A 6,487-nucleotide genomic window follows, 5' to 3' on the forward strand; every position below is an offset into this window, starting at 1 on the left:
TTATCCCAAGGGTGAGCAGATGCCCTTTCCTGACGTATTTCAGTGGGGAGGAATGATGCCTTGGGACACTTTCAATGAAAAAAAATCTGATTTTGGCTTTTGGGGAGTAGTTTCAGGTTTGCGCCTTTGCATACCACTTCTGATGATGTTCTTTGACTTCTAAGGGAACGCTTTTTTATTGACCATAAAGAATAAAACAATCCTTGTGGTGTCCAAACCATGGTCCACAAATTCAGCCTGGAAGCATCTGTAAAAAGCAAACAAACAGGCCAAAAACCGCCACACAGACTTTTAGAGAATAAAATATAACTTTTAAGATGTTTACCACTCCGAATAAAGGCATTTTGGAAATCCAAGCAGGCATTACAATGAGCTTTTACAAAGTTAGGGTAATGGATTTCCTGTGAAATCCACACGGCTGGAGGGCAGGCCTGCCCGCCCTCCCCAAGTCACTCTCCCCGCCCTCTGCACCGGCAGCCCCAGCTGCTGTCAGGTAGCGTTTCGGCCACTAGGACGGTGTTTCCAGGTCTCCTCTGTAGCTGGAGGGGACCATGTGACACCGCGATACAGACCAGTCGGAAGTACCTGGGGGGCTGCTGGACATTTCTGGGACATTTCACTTTCTCACTTTACCTCCATCACTTTTATTCCCCCTGACGTTTTCCAGGTTGAAACACGAATGTGGTTGGTTTTATGTCTAGTGGTCATTTTAGGACCATGAGGTAAAGACTAAGAATTACAGAACGCCTCTGCCATCACCTCCCTGCCTCTCACAATTCACCAGACACATCCCCCCTGCTTCCAAAACTGGGCAGAGAGGGAGTGGGAGACCAGCCTGGCTGCCAGCGGAGTGGCGGACAGCTCTTCCTGGAGTGATGTCCTTTTGCTGGATAGATCCCTTTATCTCTGCATAATGCCTTTTTTTTTTTTGATCACTTATTACAGCCTATGTTTTAAGGTGTGTGTATATATATATATATATATATATATATATATATATATTTATTTATTTTAATCCATTCACCCACCTTTTGAGTGGAGTGTTCAGTCCATTTACATTTAAAGTAATTGTGATAGTTGTGGACTTACTGCCATTTTGTTAATTATTTTCTGGTTATTTTTGCTGTTCTTGGCTCATCCTTTCTTCTTCTTTTGCTCTTGTCCCTTCTGATCTGATGACTTTACACTGTTACGTTTTCTTCCTTTCTCTTCACTTTGTGCGCGTCTTTGGTTTTTGGTTTGCGGTTACCGCGAGGTTCCTATGTCACAGCCTGTGTGTGTCGTGGTCTGTTTGAAGTTGATGCTTTCTTAAGTCTGAGTGTGTCTGAAAACACTGCGTTTTTACTCTCTCCCACCACATTTTATGTCTTTGATGTCACCTTTCACATTTAAAAAATGTTGTGTGTGCCTTAACTAACTATTGTAGACACAGGAGACTCTACTGGTTCTGTCTTTTACCCTTCCTAGTAACTACAGAGGTGCTTGATCCACTGTCTTTACTACAGTTTTGCCTTTCCCAGTGAGATTTTTTTTTCATTCATAATTCTCATATTTCTAGTTAAAATGCTCTTTTCTGTTCAAAGAAATTATTGTTAACGTTTCCTAAAAGGCTACTTTAGTGGTAATGAACCCTTTTAGTTTTTGCTTGTCTGAGAAAATCTTTGTTCCTCCTTCGACTCTGAAGCATCTCTTTAACTTTAAATTCCGACCTTTTGATGATGGCGGGTCTCGGTGTGGGTCTCCTCGGGTTCGTTTTGTTTGGGGCTCCCTGTGCGTCCTGGACCTGGATGCTTGTCTTCTTCACCAGGCTGAGAATGTTTTCAGTCATTATTGCACCCCTGGGCTTGCTGTCCCTTCATCTTTCTCTCCTCCCTCTGGAACTGCTGTGGTGCAGGTATCAGTAAGCTTGATGTTGTCCCAGAGCTCCTTCAGCAGTCTTCATTCCTTTTGTTGTCCAGGTTGGGTGATTCCCACTAGCCTGTCTTCCAGATCACCCGTGTTCTCTTCTGCATCGTCTAATCTGCTCTTGGTTCCCTCTAGTGTCTTTAGCTCTGATAGGTTCTTTTTAATATTTTGTCTCTCTCTGTTGAAGTTCTCAGCGTGTTCCTCCATTCTTCTTTAGCTCTGATAGGTTCTTTTTAATATTTTGTCTCTCTCTGTTGAAGTTCTCAGCGTGTTCCTCCATTCTTCTGAGGTCAGCGGGAATCTTTATGACCATTACTTTTCACTCCTTATCTAGAAGGTTGCTTATCTCTGTTTCGTTTAGTTGTTTTTCTGAAGTTTTGTCTTGTTCTTTTGTTTGGAACATATTCCTTTGTCTCCTCGTTTTGTGTAACTATTCAAAATACTTGGACACCAGAATTTTGCAAAATTGATTTTGATGAGTACCGGGACCGAGACCTTCCCTAATATAAAAACAATGTAGTACAAAAAGGGGAAGTGACAGCTTAGTCTCACATATGAACACAGCTGCAAAAATAAAATATTAATACAGAAAATTCAACTGTTATAAAAAAAGAATGAATTTTGACTAAATAGACTGTATTGCAGTAACACATGAATGAGTCCCTCACAGAAGGTTTACAAGTATCATTTATCACATTGCATTTCCTTTGGAGAAAACCCATGGGAGCATGTCAATACATGTTGAAAATTTAACAACCAAATAAAAGCTTTTTAATAGGAATGGAAAGAGATTACTACGATGTCATAAAGTCTACTTGGTAGATATTATAAAGCTTACCAATATCTGGTTTCTGTCTCCTTCCAGCCATCCAGAGGGTTACACTTCCCGGCCCCCTTGAAGCGATCCAGGTGGGGTCATGGGAAAGTGGGGTGAGGACTCTGTGCTCTCCCCCTTCACCAGGGGACCCAGGAAACTGGTGATGGCAGAGCCACCGGACTGAGACCATCTCCTTTGTATGACTTCACAGAGAACAGTGTGCCTGGAGGTTGTCCAGACCCACAGCTGGCTCTGTGGGAGTGAGAAATAAATGTGTGAATTCACTGGGATTTTGGAGTTGTTTGTTACCGCAGACAGCATAACCATTTTGGGCAGAGGTGTTGGAAAACTTCACCTGCAGAGGGCCAGACAGTAAATATTTCAGATGTTACAGGACATATGGCCTCTGTCACGATGGCTCAGCACCTCCACTGCAGCGAGAGTGACCGTGGGTGATACTGAACCGGTGAGCGTGACCCTGTTCCAGCAAAACTTTATTTATAAAAATGGGTAGAAGATTTTGCCCATGGAACGTGGTTCGCTGACCTCTGTTTAAAGAAGAAAGTCTTTATTAAGATATCATTAGTTTACAATTTTATGTTGGTTTTGGGTATACAACATATGATTTGATATTTTTATAGGTTATACTCCACATGAAGTTATTATAAAATGTTTGCTCTATTCTCTGTGTTGCACGTAAGATCCCTGTCTGTATCTTATTTATATTTTATACCTAGTAGCTTGTACCTTTTAATTCCCTTCCCCTATCTTGCCCCTCCTCCCCACCCCTCAGCCCGGTGGTAAGAACTAGTTTGTTCTCTGTGTCCGGCAGATGAGACGAAGGGTCCCTGTGTGTGTCACTGTCACCGCGTCTCAGCCCTTGGCTGTCCAAGGTCTGCGGAAGCCGGACCGACAGCAGCGGGGCCCACGGGCTGCTTCTGTTCTCCTGACCCCGTCCCTGCCGTGGACACTGCGGCCTCCCAGCCCCCTCGGCCAGACAGTGACCGCCCCCGCCCCCGCCCTGCTCACTGGGGTGGGTTTTTCCTCCTTGTCAGTCACAGGGAGTATCATGCCAGCTTGGGAGAAATTCCTGCTTGTGAGCTTTCCATTTATGACTCGTAGACATTTTAATGCTGGCCATTCTGACTGGTGCGAGGTGATAGCTCACTGTAGTTTTGATTTGCATTTCTTCAATAATTAGCGACATCGAGCATCTTCTCATGTGCCTCTTAGCCATCTGGATGTCTTCCTTGGAGAAATGTCTGTTTAGGTCTTCTGGCCATTTTTGGATTGGGCTGTTTGTGTTTTTTGTTATTGAGTTGTATGAGCTGTTTGTATATTTTGGAAATTAATCCCTTGTTGGTCGCATCATTTGCAAATATTTTCTCCCAGTCTGTAGGTTGTCTTTTCGTTTCACTTATGCAAGTATTGCTGTTTTTAATCCACCCTCCAAACTCCAGCTAGAGGCATCTTTTAAAAACACGCATCTTATCAAGTCACTTCTCTGACTAAAGCTCTCAGTGATTCTGTGCTTTTAGGAAGAAGTCCTGGCCCCGCCTCCTCCTCCTCCTCTCATCTCCTGCCCCTGCTGATCCGCGGCAGAGTTTTTCACCTTCTTCAGGAAATACAGTGTGTTGGCAGTCTAAACCTCCCTCTGTCCGTGCAGTTTGGCGGAAGGCTTGCGGAGCGACCACGCCCTTGTGTGGCCCCGAGGTCTGGGGCACGTCCCCATCCTCTCAGCCGGTGGCAAGTTCCTTCTGGCCGATGAGACCTCAGGAATCTCACCCCGACCTTTACCAGTTTTCCTGCCTTCATTTCTTAACCAAGAGTGCAGGAGGGGAGGAGGTGGGGTGGCTGCTCCAGGATTTAAAAGCACCAAACCCCACAAAATTTATGTGGACATTGTAATTATTACTGTGCTGAATTAATGAACTCTGTCCTCTCCTTTTTTGGCTGGAAGCACATAAAAGTCCCAATGAGAGGAAACAGATGTCACTGCCGTGAGCGTTTCCAGAGGGAGCTGCAGTAAAATCCGAAACTCGCCGTAGGAAGGCCGGCTGTGCGACGGAGACGCTGCGATGGCCTTTTCATGTGCAGCTGTGTGTCAGAGCAGTTGGTCTGGCCAGCGCAGCCCCCACATCAGAGGAATCCCGGCAACAAAGCAGTGGGGGTGCTCGGGGGGGAGCTCATACTGTGCTGCTTTTCTGACTGTGCTCAGTTTTCCTTTTAACCCAAAGCCATGTCGAAGAAGTGAGTGTAAAGGAGGGCTTGTGGGCTGGGAATTAAACGTGATGTATGGGCCGGTGGGGAGAAAGAGGGTCATCGGGGAGGACGGTCTTCGGTGATCAGCTTATAGGCCCCGGGAGCAGGCAGCTCCCCGGCTCCCCAGCAGTGGTCGGGACCCAGCGTTAGCAGCCCCTTCAGGGCAGAATTCAGGGACCGCCCTCCCGCTGGGCTCTGCACCCCGGGCATGGCCCTGGTGGCGGCTTGCATGCCCAGGGGGAGCCCCTTCTCCACGCAGGCTGAGAAGGGGCGATTTCTTCTCCCCCGAGCAGGGAGGTCAGTGGACCCTGTCCCTCTTAAAGTTTGCTTTCTTGCTAAACACCGGAGCGTGTGGAGTTCCATCCAGGTTTCAGAAGAGGAGCAGGATTCCTGTATGTGACTAGCCTCTCCCCTTTTCCTTCCTGGTCCCCTCTTCTTTTCTTCTCTTCCCACCAGTGCACTTTAGAGACTGCAAATCCAGGAAAACAAGAAGTTGGGTGCTTCCTAGTGCTCATGGTGGGGAGTCCCACTGGCCGCTCTGATTCTTGGTGGTGGGGGGGTCCAGTGGGGGCGCCCACCCCGAGGTGGTCCCGGTGGGGGATCTCTGATGTGCGTGGCGTCAGCCGGCTTTGTGGGCCAGGAGGCCTGTGAGCCGCAGCGGTGCGTGCCGGCCCGGGTGGGCTCCCGGGGGCTCGAAGCGAGGATGGCTCCATCGCGCACGTCCCCGGAGCGGCTGCTTTGGTAGCTGCCTCCGTTCCTTCAGGCCGCCCGGACCCAAGGGGACTTGAGTGGATAGTGGGCTGCAGTTTATGGAACGTGAACCCAGCCTCGCTTCCACTTGACGGTTCTGGTTCTGCTGGATTTTGTTTCCCGTATGTTCCGAGGCCACTCTAACAGGACACGGCTGGGTGTGCCCGGAGTTTGGTCTGTGGAAGAGCTGTCTGCTTGTCAATGAAAGCATCTGGCCCACGAAAGGCCCAGCTCGTGGGTCCAGGAAACGAACTGCAGAAGCCCAGGGAGGGGCCGTGGGATGTAGCGGGAACGGGGGTGAGAGGGGCGGCCGGCTGGTTGAGAACGAGGCTAGTATCCAGCACTGGCACGTGGTCCCTGCCAAGCGCGTGGGCCACGGCCGTGTTCAGGGAAGTGTGGTGCTGGGGAGAGGAGTGGCCGTCTGGCTCTGGCTGAGTCGGGCCACCCATGGGCGCAGCTGGGCCCCTGAGGGGCACCTCTTTAAAGAGGGCATCACTGGATGGAGGGCAGCCAGGGCCACGTGGGCCCCCTAAACCTCACTGCACGTGCCTGGACCAAGGGAGCTGAAGGGCCCCTGGATGGTGCCGTGTGGCCAGCCCAGGCCACGGAGGGGGCCGCCACGGTGTGAGGCCCCCCAGCAGAGCCCTTGGAGGGCTGGGTGCTGGGTGGTGGGAGGCTGTGGGGTTCTGTGGGACCACCCTGCTGGTCAGCGTCAGGAGGGTCAGAGTAGGTGACTTTAAAGTCTTATCCAGC

At 49.2% G+C, this 6,487-nt stretch overlaps 1 long non-coding RNA gene across 1 annotated transcript; it reads right to left on the reverse strand.

The window, feature by feature from the left end:
- Window positions 1-1,156: 1,156 nt before the first annotated feature.
- Window positions 1,157-2,895, reverse strand: LOC140688937 (uncharacterized). Its single transcript, XR_012063760.1, has 2 exons — window positions 2,744-2,895; window positions 1,157-2,405 (listed from the first exon to the last, which is right to left on the reverse strand). It is a non-coding gene; the product is annotated as an uncharacterized lncRNA (long non-coding RNA).
- Window positions 2,896-6,487: the final 3,592 nt, after the last annotated feature.

Source organism: Vicugna pacos, chromosome 24, assembly GCF_048564905.1.
Source record: "Vicugna pacos chromosome 24, VicPac4, whole genome shotgun sequence".
NCBI lineage: Eukaryota > Metazoa > Chordata > Mammalia > Artiodactyla > Camelidae > Vicugna > Vicugna pacos.